Genomic DNA, 16212 nt, shown 5'->3' with positions numbered 1-16212 from the left:
ATTTTGATTCAAAGTTTATTTCAAGACGTAACGTTATGATCATCTTATTGTGCTGCAAGATTTGTTGGAGTCTGGAGTCTATGTGCTGTACAAAATGTATACCAACGCTACAATAAGACTGGCTTGATTACTAGAAGACCAGGATCCGATCAATGAAGGATCACCAAAAAAAAAGGGATGATCAATTTTTGGTGTCCGCATGTTTGCGGAATATTACAGTTCTGCTGTTTGGCTTCGAAATTAACTTCAAGAGGTTAGAAATGGTAGTGCTAGCGAATGGACTGTTAGAAGAAGGCTTCGTGTAAGTGGATTGTCTTGTCGAAGGATGGCTACAGACCCACCATAGCACCAAAGGCATCGAAGAGCAAGATTAACTTTTGCACGAAATCACTTAGATTGGAATGATTATGAATGGAGGAATGTACTGTTTTCCCATGAATACCGATTTTGCCACACTGGATCAGATGGACGCGGGAGGCTATGGAGCAGATCTAGAGAAAGATATGCCCCAGGTATTGTATTAATGAAAGACTTCCACATGGTGGTGGTTCGGTTATGGTTTGGGAGGGGATCAGTTCAGAAACACGCACAGAGTTGGTCTTTATATAGAATGGCTCTCTGACATCTCACAGATACATTACGGAAATCCTCGATGATCATGCCAGCCAATATCTGGATGAGGTGGCAATTAGGCGGTTTGGTTGGCTAGCACTCAGTCCTACATTAATCAGACATTAATTCCATCGAACATGTGTAGGATGAGATTGCACAACGTATTAGAAACCGTACACCAGCTCCAAAAAGTACCCACGAGCCGAAAGAGTTACTTATGCAGGAATAGAACAATATCGAATAGAACGTAATCGTAAGGGCATTGATTTTCAGGTTTTCTCAATATTGTTAATTGTTACTCGTTCATTTAGTTCCAAATAAAAATTAATTGGACTTTGTTTATAAGAGATAAAATCATTTTTGCAAAGATGCAACTAAACGTGCGGATATTTCCTTTGTCAGAAAAATCAGTATCGATTAAAAAGTGATCTGCGTAAAATGCGTTAATAAATTGAAAACTCCAAACACCCTAAAGCAAGGCCAATTTTCTATCGGGTACGAGATCTTTGTTCCACTAACCGAGGCAGATGTTAAAGGTAAACACGAGCGCAGTATGTGCTATTAAATCCAACGTGGTGGTGGCCACTGAGCAAACAAAAGACAATCTCCGGTTGTCAACCCGGCGTCCAACGGCGCATCCGTCTCGAATTGCGCCTAAAAAGTCAGAGTCCCGCCTGATATGAGGAAAAACACTTTCTCCATCGATATGTGAGTGGGAAAAATGTGATTTTAATTTAATTTTAAGAGATATAAGTGTGGGTAATTAATAACGCAGGTCTACAAAATAAAACTTTTTGACAGATGTTTTTATTTTGAAAACTGATTTTATATAATTTAATAGCTGATTTCACAAATGTTATGCATTTATTTGTACCAAGTAAGGTTATTTTGCAAATATTAAAAAAAACGATATTTCTAAAATAATAATTTTTTTATTCAGTTAAAAAGTGGAATCCTAGTTAGGATCCTAGTCGGGAATATTGTTGCAACGCACTAGCGGTCCTTCTTGAATAAAATATTCTCATAACTCTTTTTCTCGATCCCAGTAGAAGCTTGACGTGATGCCAGTAAACTTGTCAGAAAGTCTGGACTCTAACAATTCGGATGATTAAATCATTTAATTCGCTCTGGTTAAACACTCTGAAATCTGGTGTGAAATCTGAGTCATCTGATGATTGAATAGCAGAGTCAAGATTAGGATACACAATTTGTTTCTTACTTTTTCAGTTGGATTCTTGAACATTACACGAACAAAAATAACAATCATCGATGTGATTCCTTGGCTCTCACCATACCGTAGGAACATCAAAGCTTAAACTTTTCTTCCTACCTTTTTCCAGTTTCTTAATGTTTCAACGCAAACGGAACAAACAGTATGAGGAGCCCTGGGCTTGTCTTAGTCGCCAAATTTTACACCGCAATAAGCGTGGTATACATTTTTCACAAAAGAAGCCTTTGCAACCACAAATATAACAAAAGCAATTTCTATTGTTCACACAGTGTCTTCTTTCCATATTTATACTTTCTAGAACACTAAAAATACGCAACAACGAAGACAACAGCCGCGAACACAGTAACACGACGAACAATGCAACCAACATTGTTGCTTTGCAGAGAAATTTAATATTACAAAATTTATTTAAAAATCAGGCCGAACATAGAACAAACATATTCATGTCACAGGTATGTACAGGGTGGCCTGTGTAAGAGAAGCCCATGCCTTATCTCGAAACCCACGGAGATTACAAAAAAAAATTAAATACAAAAATTGTTTCCATTAAAATGACCTTTCTTTTTTATTTTCATAATCGTCACTTTTTTATATACAGGGTGGTAAAACAAAGTTTCATTTTTTTAAATAGAACACCGTACATTTGATTGCATTTTTGGATGGTCCTTTCAAGGAAAAATTCAACTATATATATGAGTTTGGGTCTATGATGCACCGTTTCGAACTTATTAGCGAACATTTTCAGAATAATGCGTTGTTGAAGTAAACAAGCAGGGGCGAAGATCCGTGAAAGTATGGTGCGCAATCTAGAGGTCTAGAATTTTAGGACCCATATTTTACCAACAAAATTTAACATCACTACGATATTTAAACTTATTAAGGAGGCAAATTCGGCCACTTATACATAATTTCAGAGAGTGGATATATTGAAAAACTAATTTAATTAATTTTACTTGTAGGTTATATGCATTAGTAGTTAGTGTTAACTTTTTGCAATCATTTCACGTAGACATTTAAACTTAGAATTAAATAATTTGCGAAATTTGACAACACTGTGCAAAGCTTAATATTCTTTTTTTACTATGACTTATTAATAATGCTCTAAAACGGTTGTGAACAAGTTGATATGGAGCTAATTCCAAATTTCATATCTTAATATCTGCCAATTAAGCCAAAACTGTAAGTCAGAGACCGGTACTATCTTATGTAATTGAAATATATAACGTTGAATTTGTCATTGAAAAGACTATTCGAAAATGCAATAAAATGTAGGGTGTTCTATTTGAAAAAATGTAACTTTGTTTTATCACTCTGTATATAAAAACGTGACGACTAGGAAAATAAAAAAATAAAGATCATTGTAATAGAAAAAAACAGGTTGTATAAACTACATGAAGTACCTGATAATATATAAAACCGGTTCGAGCATATTGACTTTATTATATACTGCTCAAGTATTCTAGAATAGATTTGGGAAACTGTTATTTAATTATTACATGACATTAACGAACATGAACAGATTGAATGATGAAATGGAAATAATGTAACTAGAACAACAAAGATAATAACTAAATAGCCGATAGCTATGAAGATATGCAATAAGATTTACCACTTAAGAAATATTAAAACCTTTCGTCCATCATTAAGCATATTAAAATATATTTAGGTATTGTTATAAATAATTGAATCTCTCACGTTGTGAAAATAATTGTAAGTATTTTTGAGGGCAGAGCACTGTTTAGAGAATTTCTTGATTTATATTAACTTCTGGTATATGACTGAACTTAAGCTGAGCTTAACCCCACAATAATACCGCACACGCTTAAATGTCAAGAAAATTATATGGACAAAATTAAACCTACCAAAAATTGTCACGATAATTAATAAGATGTGACTTTCTAACTGCTTTTAAAAATATAATAGTTGTTCAAGATTGGTCGTCCTTAACATTCGTGATATTTATAATATTTTATAGAATATTCCCTTCGTTGATAGCAAGAAAGAAAAACCTTTATTAAACATTCATGTAAGTTTTACAGATCACAAATGTAATTCACCGGATAATATCACGAGGGGATTGATATTAAATAAATACGTAAAATATGCAAGTTAACACACAAATAACCTCAGCAGCTAAGCAGCTCTAAATTTTCATTAACTCTATACAATGCAATCTCTAACAAAAATTGCACCATTCTTGACGTATTTTTGAATCCCCACACAATCAAAGTACAACACAGTAGGATATGGAATGCCGTTCTCAGCACTGTTAGCGTCTCGGAATGACTTAAGTCTTAACAAGAACAATCTAGGTGATACTGGACTGATCTCAGAAGGTTGTCGTGCTGCATGATGGGTTCAATTTTTAAGGTTGTTAGAAGAAAACCATTTCTGTACAGTACTCATGACGTGGACAAATTTGTTAGTTTTTCAACGCGTTTGAGATTCTCCTATGATTTTAATCTAATCCAATATAGATACTGTCGGACTCTCCGTAAAATTAAATCCTTGAGATCTAAATATAAAAAAAAATCCTACTGATACATTTCTCTAGTAAACCTTAAACACTTAACTTTAAAACTTTGCCTATTGCTCTACATAGATTACTAATTTATTATATATAAATGCCCAAAAAACGCGAACATTGTATGGTGAATTATGTTGCATTTTCAAGTTATTGCCGAATATTACCGATTGTTCTTTCAAAATTGAATTTGGGAATTATTCATAGGATCCTGTTTAAGATTCAAGATTTAAAAATTTCTAGTAGGGTAGAAAATCTTTAAATTAGTCTAAAAGTCTAAAGCATATTCGACCTAGTTAAGTTCTTATAAATGTCAATAATTATTTTTAAATTGGAAAATGGTGTGCAATAATAATAAACAAATAAATTACAGCGAGATGAAAATACATACATAAATAAATAAATTGAACAATCGGAAATATACAGTTATTAATATTTAATAAGATGTGAAACAAATTACAAACCAACCAAATATTTCGTGGCGAGTCCGAAAATATATTGTCATTTTTTTTACATTATTTTAAGTTTCATATTTTAACTATGAGATAAAAGGGAAAGAATATCGGTGCTGATGGACAAAATTATATATCAACTAAAAATTCTATAGGTGCTATTCGAATCCAATGCACACATCTTTGTATCTTCATCTTATGTTTCACATAAAATCTACAAGTTTAGAAATAAGAACACGCCCTGTTAAATTTTAATTAATTAGTACCAAAGTTCCAAAAGTAGTCTAACACACACTTATTTACTGTACAATCAATCGTTTTTTATAAAAAGGAGTGTCAATACTCAGTACATGTTTCGAGCACTCGAGTGCTCATCTTCAGCTGACTCCTAAATTAACATCAATGAAGTGCAGGGCGAGTCAAAAACCGAGCGGTAAACCGCAGTTCTAAAGTCCAAGAAGAGTACACCATCTTAGCCTAGACAGATGGGGTTGCAAGCAAATAATTGAAATGTGGCACGTAAACTCACCTGTGTTAAAACTTTAAATATTACATTTTAGGAGGAGATTTAATTAGGTATAATCACATTGGTCTAGGGTAATTAAATAGCAATTTAAAGCACATTTTATAAAACTTCTGGATTTCTCCAGCGTCACTTTTTGTTGACTCAATATTTCGCCAATTATCCTGTTCAGATCTTAACTGAAACTGGCTTACATTTTGCTAAATGAGGGGCATAAATATCGTCTCGGATGACTGATTCCCATATTGGTGACAGGTAGAGACCTGAGTCGCGGTTAAGGTAATTAGGTTGCTTATAGATTTCTATGGACTCTATCAGCAACCTCTCTCAAACAATATAAAAGCAGGTACAGAGTAAAATGCTAGCCAGTTGCAGTCAAGCTCTGAAGAAGCCAACGGGATGATTGGCGAAATGTTAGCTAGTTCGAGCCAACAAAAACCGACCCAGGACGAATCCAGAAGTTTTATAAAAAGTATTACAGTAGCTTGTGGAAGTTTCTTTGAAAAATTAACAACTTAAAACAATTAGGGAACAAAAAGCGATGTTCTATTGTGGGAAAATGAAATCCCTACCAATTCCACCTATGTATCAGAAATGGACTGGGGTTAAAATAAATCTTCAGTGTGACACAGCTGCAAAATAAGAAAAAGGAAAGTTCACTTGACAATTTCAGGACTTGTTACGTACAATATATTTTTTAAACCGGCTCAATGTTTTACGAACGACAAATTATTAAATTTTTATGAGAAATTTTAATATTAACTTATTAACAATTTCTAACAATCTGAAATTAGTGTTCAGTAAAGCATATAGTTATTATTATCAAATATTAATGTTAAAGGTGCAACTATTAGCATTATTTCTTTGTAACCAAGGTATTTAAAAATTATTTGTTGATGTGAGATTTTTGGAACAATGAGATTGGGATACGATATTTATGTTTGAACTGTCTACCTTTTGAATTTTTCCAGCTATATTCTACCACGGGTTGATCTTGAGGATCTTTAACTACTGTATGTATGCCTACGATCTCCACTTGCTTTATATGGTATCTATGTTCCTTAATGAATATTGTTAATTTAAAATATTTGCTCCACAACGATAATTGATTTTCTGATAAATATGCCAATAAAACATCTTGACAAATGTTTCAAAAATTTGGTATATTAATATTAATAAACGGAATGTCGCTTCTGTTATTGCGTGAGAGGTTTCATTAGATACATGTTCATTTTGCACTAATTTAGATTCTTCACAAAACTCGATTTTAGAAAACTATTTTTTTTTCTATTCTTTTCTTTAATATGGAAACCATTTCAAACTTGCACTAAATTGCAATAGTCCGGAAAGTAATAAAAAGGGGACGCTAATAATATATTTATCCAAAATGTCTGGTGACGTAATTTTCATGTAATATTAACTGATATTGGGTCGAAAAATGTCTCTTTTAGGAAGCTTTAAAAACAACTCTTATCTCGTCGAATGGTCAAGCCGGCAACTTTGTAGGCGCCCCGTTGTCCCACATTGAGGCACAATTTGTACGCGATTTCAATTCACTAATGACGAGTTTTCACGGGAGAAAATGTCAAGAGTTTTCTGTTGGGGGGTATTCGTTAGCGAATCTGTAAAGTATAAACGATGTGGTTTTTCCCCTTTGTCGCAGGATGTGCTCTCACACGTAAACAATTTGATATTTTGTTTCCGAAATCGTAATGAATGATAATTTTTATTTAATTACCTATTTTGCCTTTTCAATGCTATTTTGTTGTTGTTGTAAATCGAAATGTTTGAGATGTAAAAAAATCAAATATCATGGCTCTTTTTTGTTGATAAATAGTATTATACCAATTCGCTATTTTATTCTATATTCTATATGTATTTTAATAAAAATTATTCGAAAGAACAATATTAAAAAAATAACAATAACAATAAAAAAATTACTTGAATTAGGTGACACAAAATTGTGATATTAATTTACAAACATACGAAATCATCATCTGGAATGTTTTATTTTTCCATGTTTCGCCGTCATTGTCATAGTTAGGCAATTAAGAGCAAAGCATAAAAGCCGTATAGGATTTTTACAATGGTAAAACGTTTTATTGCATATATAAAATGAAATTATGAAAGGATGGGGAATTTGAAAAATTGTCTTAATATTTTTTTCATTTAAATTGTTATTGATAGTTTTTGACCACCCTGTAGTTATTGTTAAAGTATCAATACATACACTACCGTAGAAAGAAGTTAACCCCAAATATATAAACTGAAACTTTCGGTTGAAAACATCGAAATAATTAAATTTGCCAACATCACTTTTGACAAAAATTTAAAATATGAGTTAATTCAACAGCGAAAATCCTAGAATGCTGACCCATCGAAGTACTATTTCCCATAGGACTTAGTTAAGATATGTTATTGTGACAAACTTAGTTAATTTATGTTAGAAACGGTCAGACTTTGGTTACAGGTTATTATATATAAAATAGATCTACAAAGCTCCGATCAATTTGGAAATACGTCAATATAAAATATAGGGTGTTAAAAGGGTTGATTATGGAATGATAACTTATTTGAGTACCAGTAAAAAATATTTAAAAAAACTTGATGGAAAAACTTGTTTCAATTCGCTTGTATCTGCGTCGTTTGTTGATTAATCGAACTTGCTGACGAGTTTGACTGAAACTGTTAACAGTTTCATTTCATCAGATTTATAAAAAATTTCAAACTGCAGTAAAATACTAGATGTCATTTCTGTAGTGCTCAATTGTTTTTCTTGCCATATTTCGCAGTCGTTTTCTTGGGCAATTAAAGGCTGCATAGTATTTTTACAAAGAAAAAACGTTTTAGTGCTCATATTTCGAAATCATGAACTCCTACAATTAGGCAACTTTTTACATTTTCAACCTTTTTTTATGCTGAAAACGATTTTTTCCTTCAAATTGTTAATGTTAGTTTTTGGCCACCCAGTACGTGATTATTTTTAAAATATCAACATGTATCACCAAAGTTGGTTTCCTTTTATAAGGAAATCAACCCCAAATACATAAACAAGGCTTTCGCTTGGAGAAATCGATTGATATACTTGCAAACGTCACTTTTCACATAAACTTCAAAATATGTATATTAGAATGCTTTCATATTTAAAATAAGAAAGTTGCTAGTTGCCCACGAAAATGGAAAAAGTCTATAAATAGAGCAATATAATACTTTTTCATTTTACTTTTTGTCAAACTTTTTTTTTACATTTTTTACAGATTATGAGATACGATATCATCCCTTATAAACATCCCGTACGTGTTCCTTAAATAATTTAAATATTATAATACATTGTATTAAATAATATATATAAATAATTTAAACAATATATAACAGATCCAAATATTACTTTTGCTTTGGGTTTCGAGAAAATATCAATAAGTAAAATCGTCTAAAATGGACCGCATTGCCAATTACCGTGAGTTTCTTTCACCTTTACGTGGACCATTCCTCCCGATACCTAATGACGGGATAAGTCGACAAGATAATCCCGTTTATATTGAGCTGAGCCTGGTTCGTCCCTCCGCTGACAATTACCGGAAATCCACGGGGAATGTTGAAGACCAGAACGAAATGATTAATTTCTAACTAAACATCAGAACTGAACAAATGCGGAAAATTAGTCTCACAATTAAACGCTTTGCCGTTCGATCATTTCACGTTCTCTAATTTTTAGAGTTTGAATTAAACGTTCGTAACAGCTACCAAAATTCAAATTAAGAAAGTACATATTCTAGTAGTCATATTCTATTAGTATCGATTACTCCTTATCGTTGCCTTGCGTTCCAGTTTATTTAATTTAAAATTAATTTCTTCTTCTTAATTTGTACCATTTATTATTTATTTATTAATTTACACCATTTTTACCTAACGTAAACCATAAATGTATTTTTGAAATCTCTGTATATATTTTCCTTTCTTGATAAAATTACTGAAAAAAATAACATATAACTGCCATTAGATAGTATAGAAGATATAGATTATAAAATTCTGATACACATCCAGACTGAAAACTAACGAACTGGAAGGAACTTGAAGGCCGGAAGATTTTATTAGTTGGAAGTACTAGTATCGGCATAAGCAAAGCATTTATAATAGATGTCTTTTCCAAATTTGGCTATAGTGCGCTGAAATATTCACGCACCATAGCGTTGCAAATTCATCTCGAAAAAGACGACAGTGTTGCAAATTCAAGTGGAACACCATCTATAATAGTAAGTTTGTTTTGTGCAAAATTCTGAATAAATTTTGTTAACACTGCCCTATTTCTAAAATAATTAATTTTATTATCTTTTTTTTTTAAGAACAACACCTGTATTGAAGCTCAATATTGTTTTGCATAAATGAGTTACCTATTTCACAATTTTATAGGATTTATAGGAGTTAACTAATACATTTGTTTACATGACCAGTACGTGACTTTTTATTTCTATAAAATATTTAGTAACAGCAAAAACTTGTTTTTAATGCAACCCTACATATTTGACATTATCGTTAAAAAGTTCAGTAATTTATCTACAATATTTAAATGACCCCTAATTTTATGGGGAGTGCTTTTAGTTTTACTAGTTTCAATTCACACTGTAAAAATATCCTTAAAGTTGTCGGTTCATGCAGTTGACCCAATTAAAATTACGTGTTTTGCATTTAATAATGCTACGCCTTCTACAAAACTCCGGCTACCTCATTAAACCATTTTGCTTTATTGTTACTTATATGGGTAGAATGACCCGGCGAGATCAGTAAATAATAAACTCTCAAATACGAAAACTGTATTTCCAAAACAAAGTACACTTAAAACTATAATCAAACCTGCTCTATATTTTCGGCATCGTAAATATCCGATATTATTCTCAGATATCGTTTAACCTGCAAAAAAATTAATTACATTTTTGACTAAAATCCATTGGAAGAAAATTTTTCCTTGCTAGTCCTCGAAATTTACCTTTTTATTACGTTTGCAAATTACAACTTTGTTCATCATCTCCTAATTTAGTGCAAAATTGTGTAATTGTAATTATTATTAAATTTTGTAGCTTGTACCGTACTTAATATAGATAGGAAACTAACATTTTTTGTAGCTTAAGGTTTTACATAAGATAAAGGATTATAAGAATTGATGATACAAGTTTTGTAGGACGTCCATGAAATAACAAACACTTCAAGTTTAATATTGTTATATAATAAAAGGTTTTATAGAGTTCTTAAAGCCCCCTTTTACTCTTGGGGAATAGCCTACTCCGTAAAACACTTATAAATCTTAAAGCACCTAATAATACGCTTGGTACGCTGTTAAAGACGGGGTTGTTTCCCCAACTTGTTTCGTTGGCACAATTGAAAAAAGCATGTTTGTTTTAATACTACACTTTATCTAGATATTTATAAAAGAAAAAACTAAGCACACTTTTTTCAAGGACAAATAAATAAATTAGTGAAAAGTGAGGTTATGATTGACATCTACGCACTAATAGTTTTCAATTGGTTTTCCGGTTACTTTAAGTTTTATACCGGTTACCTTTCCTTTACCTACATTGATGTTAGCTTTTTTGGTATTTATAAACACTCACTGAGAAAAGAAATGCATTTTAAAATGCACCAAGCAGTCGCCTCGTAATAAATCAACTCTTTTGTGCAATTTAACTAATCAAAATATAACGTTTTATATACGTTTGAAAATAATTTAATATTGATTCGTTTATTATTATTTATTATTATTACTTTAGTCACTTTTAAAAATCAACGCTTTTCTTTTTTTCTATATTCAATGTGTTTCGTATTTGTTTTAAACGGAATTATGGTATAAACAAATTATTACCTGCTTATTACAAAGGACGTTTGTCCGTTCTCTTATAATAATAATTTGACTAAATTAATCAAAAATCAAACTTGAATGTTTATATTTTCTTTAACATTTTAAAAAGCAAATAGGGCCTGCTTTCATGTGACTTTCACCGGTCAGTCCATCAAAGCGGTAAAGCCACAATTAGCGTCTGCGTGCTATTTCTCGGTAGTGCACTTTTGTTGTGAGTTAGTGAACTCCGGCTGCATTTTCAGTGTCACCAAGTTTTTGTAACCGTTTTCTTGTTGGTTTTAAGAGTAGTTCATTTTTTAAATTGTTGGCGATAAGCAAGCGAGCAATGTAGTATATATGTCATATATGGGCTGTAAATAATTAAGCATTACAAAATTAACCAAAACCTAAGTAAAATCAATTAAATATGATTGAAAAAAAATTCAAAGTCAAATTCATGTTGCTGAAATTAAAAAATAGGACTCTCTAGTCTAAGAATAGTGTTAACAAAAAAATAGGTCTTTCTTTACAATTTATAATGATGGCCTCTTCGTTTTAAATCTATAAACTTGTTTAAATTATTATTTTAAACATTTTAAATAATATTTTGAGATGCTTATATTATTATCTGTTAATTATAATTTAAATGGTTTCCTTTGGAATCCAAGTGCAGGTTTTGTTTCTTATCAGAAATATGATAAATAATCATAACAATGTCTCGCTGTTTACCGTTTGTGGTTTCAGGGTCTTCGCGTGTTCCAGACAGCTGCCCAAGATATTCTTGTCCGGTAAAAAACGGCAACATTTGCTCGAATTATGTTGAGCCAGGTGAATCCAAGTGAGCAAGAATTTAATAAAATTCAAAGGGATCTTTCGACCAGTGAAAGAAAAGTAACTGAAACAAAAGAAAAATCTTTAACGTTTTCTCTTGTATCGCAAGGGATTTTCGGTCCAATAGCATTAGAGCAAATTAGTATGGTCAACCGCTTTGGTTCTATTGGTCGATATTTTTTACATTCCAGAGAAATTATCATATAATCTGCAATCATTGTTCGTACACTATTTCTTTCGGGAAATAGTGAAGCCGAGCATCCAGTGCAAGTAATAATTGTGAACGGCGGCTAAGATTTTCAAGAATTAAGATTTGTTTAAGTACAGGCTGTTCTAAATTAAGTGTTCATCATTGGTAACTTTGTTATGAGTGTCATGAGTAGAGATAGAAGGTCGATTAAATTAGCATACTAGTAGCATTTTTCCCACTTATTACGATCGTGAAAACACAAAAACAAATGAATGTAGGGTTTAGTAAAAAATTAGGAAAATTTTTAAATGGGCCACCTTGTATATTTTTTACTCTAAATCGCCAACAGAATTATCAGCACATTTCTTCTCTCCTGGAGTAGATATCTATGAGTGATTGTGAAATAAAACCCCTTTTCCTTTTGACTGTTTTATTTAAGAAACAATAATTTCATAATTTATTTAAGAAACAATAATAATACCAATTTTCCCGTCTTCATTTATCATAAAAAAAAATTGTACACTTTCTTTTAGCTAAAACGATTTCATTAATCAAATATTCAATAAGAGGCCTGCGAAATATAAAGCTAGTTGTCAAAAAACTAGTTTTAATAAGTTAATTATTAGTACTGTTATATCATTTGATATCAATTATTTAAATTAATTTTACTATATTACTTAGTTTTTTAATGGTTTTTACACACATTACACAAGTGCGATATGTTAGAATGCTATTTGGTGCATTCCACCACGTGAACAATTTTTTCTGCGTCTTTATCGAATCTTCAGAAATAATGAAACCGTTTTTGCAAAAAGAAGCAAACGAAAATTTTTTATTAAAAGTGAAGACATGGAAATTGGTGTTCTTGGATATTTTAAAGCATATCATGACAATTCTATTGGAGACAGTCAAAGACTCTGACCTATCCTCTAATACTGCACAAAAAAACACAGATTTTACCATTATAAATTCCGACACTCTCAGGTGCTCTTAGCAGGTGATGCGCAGAGAAGACTTTTTTTGTCATTGGCATATTAATTTTTGCCGCCAAAATATAAAAAAAATTGGGTATATTTTGTGGACCGACGAATCGATTTTTTCAAATTCTGAAATTAATAATCCAAAAAATCATCATTACTAGTCAAGAGAAAATTTATTGCTAGTACATCCCCGAGGTCCAAAAGTTCGTTTCAAATTTAACGTTTGGTGCGGTATAATTGGTTCTCGCATTTTTGTTACGATGGATGGCACGCTGACCGCTGATGGTATTAAAAAAAAAACAATAAAACGAAAATGCAGTTTTATTTCGCAACCAGTCATGACCAACTAGTCTAAAAGAGAAATTCTCAGATAATTCGGTTATTTTCAATTTTAGGCTAATATTGCATATGAGCTTTTTTGTTCTGTTGATGATTTACGACTGTTAGAGTAGAAATATACAAGGTGTTCTATTTAAAAACAGCAAATTTTCCTCATTTTGTCCTATTTAATTGTTTTTCGGTTATCACCATCGAAATCAGTGGAAAAAATGCTACTAGTTTGCTAATTTAACCGACTTTGTATCTCTACTCATAACAAAGTTATCAGTGATAATTACTTAATTTAGATCAGCCGGTATATGAATGTTTCAAATTTCAAATTCATCAATGAAGGAATTTCAGAAAATGTAAGAGATCCAAAATCGGGGACAAATGAAAATATTGTCTATAGTTTTTTTTTCTGTTATAATTATAAATTATTTAAATTTTTCCATTTTTTCCATTTTCCATTAGTTAAATTTTTCCATAGCAACTAAAAAACAACTAGAGACGGATAATGTTCATTGCATATGCAATAATTTTCCTCCATATTCGATGATCTAAACATAGAGGGTGGCCCGTTTATTATGGGATGATACTTTAATCTCAAAACATGTTCAAAACATTTAAAAAAATCAAAGACAAAAATAATTTCGATTCACTCATACTTTTAAAATATTATATCGTCATATATAAAGCATGTTTGTATTTTCGTGACGACTTTAATATATTTTATAGATATTATTTTAAATATATGTATATCGAGATATTTTTTAATTCTGTCGTATTTAGCAGTTAAAAAAGGTGGCTTTATAAAAGGCTTTTTACGAAAAAGTTGTAGATTTTGAAATATTAGCAAAAAACTTTTTTCTACTCCCGTATGTAAATACAGATCCGAGCCACTTCGGACATTTCCGGGATTTTACCGCACGGGTTTGGTAGCAATCGGATGTTTCCGGAAATCTTTCCCACGCCTTGAATTTTGACGTTTATTTGACCCAAAAACTAAAGGTCGTAAAAAAAGTATAGTGTGCAACACGTCGTAGAAAAAATAGATTACGTATGCAACACGTTCGGTAAACTTTTTAAGTCACTCGTATATTAAACACTCGCTCCGGTCGTGTCACATAAAATCGTGAGTCAAATGCCGTTTACCACACTTGTTGCATAATATACAATTTTCTACTCCCTTTTGTAAAATACAACGTGAGTTTTTTGTCCCATGGATCCGAGCCACTTCGGACATTTCACACATTTCCACACGGGTTTGGGAGTTTGAGAGCAATCGGATGTTTACAGCACGTCTTGAATTTTATTGTTTGTCATTAATGTATTCGTGTTGTTTTGCAAAAATATACCCAAAAAATAGCGGTCGTAGAAAAAGTATCGTATGCAACACATTTAGCAAACTTTTTAAGTCACTCGTTTATCAAGAACTCGCTCCGCTACGCTCCGCTCATGCCAAATAAACTCATGACTCAAATACCGTTTATCACACTGGTTGCATAATATACTATTAAGAAGTATATTTTTGGATTTTCTACAGCGCACTGCTACTACACCCACTTACGGTGTATCTTTAATGAGGTGCAAATATTTAAGAGCGTGATGAGAGTCTAATTTACAATCTTCGCTTCAGCCATGTTCAATATTCTTTAATTGGAAAGACTGAATGACTTTTTGTCAAACAAAAAGTATTTTTTTACATTGCTTATTCCTGCAGATTTGCAAAAGAAACAAAAAATGTTTCTCTTCAAACCACGATTGCCCTTGTATAGCGATAAAAAGCTGTTGTATCATATATCATATTATTTTCCATTATTCTTTCAGTCACTGAAAAGTAAAATGTTTAGTGACATTTTAGGGTATATCATCTACAGGTCTAAAAAAAACTCAATTCAACAAGTTTTGTCCAAGCTGGCGGTGTTAAGTATAGCCGCAATAGTATGCTTACTAAATCGATGTTTTACATGAGCGCTCAAGAAGTCAGAAGTGACGTTAAAATATATATATTTTAAAAGAAACTTATCTTGCTAAGTGTCACTTAAATAGCAAGTTTCGGTGCTTTTGTGGTAGGAATGGACAAATAAAATAACGAGACGGTTGGACATGAAACTTTATTTAGGCATTAACGAGCGTCATCACTAGCCAAGAAGAAATGTGACGGAATAAAAAACAATTTTACTTAGTTTGATAATTTCAGTAATTAAGTTATTAACACACAAGTTATTAAAATATTCTATCAATAACATTTTGACATTTGCTGAAATTTAAAAATGTTGGGGCCTTCAGAATTAGAATTATATTTTTTTTCTGAAAGTTAAGAATAATAAACTATATTTTTAATTTTTTGATTTACTATTAATATTACAGATCCACGAAAATTTACATCAATATTTTAATGCCGATTTGCAAGACTATAATACAAGCTGCCACATCTCATAATAATGAGATCAAAGTAAACTATTTTAATGTCCTACCAAATAAGATCCAATCTCTACAACACGTTAAGATTAAAAGAATAACGAATCAATTTTTGGTAGATAATGCTTAAAACTGATGAATACTTAAAGCTGCTTAAGCAAACAACGACCGTAATATAATTTTGAGTTTATTTGTGTGTCAGATCCATAATTGGGGTATTTATTTATTGTTAAACCACTGCTGACATCTGGTGACTAGCTATATGTTTTATAAAAGTTACTAGAACTTCTTTCTTTA

This window comes from Cylas formicarius, unplaced genomic scaffold (assembly GCF_029955315.1).
Source record: "Cylas formicarius isolate icCylForm1 unplaced genomic scaffold, icCylForm1.1 PGA_scaffold_10__41_contigs__length_53128322, whole genome shotgun sequence".
NCBI classification, from domain to species: domain Eukaryota; kingdom Metazoa; phylum Arthropoda; class Insecta; order Coleoptera; family Brentidae; genus Cylas; species Cylas formicarius.
Note: the sequence above shows the minus strand (reverse complement) of the source record.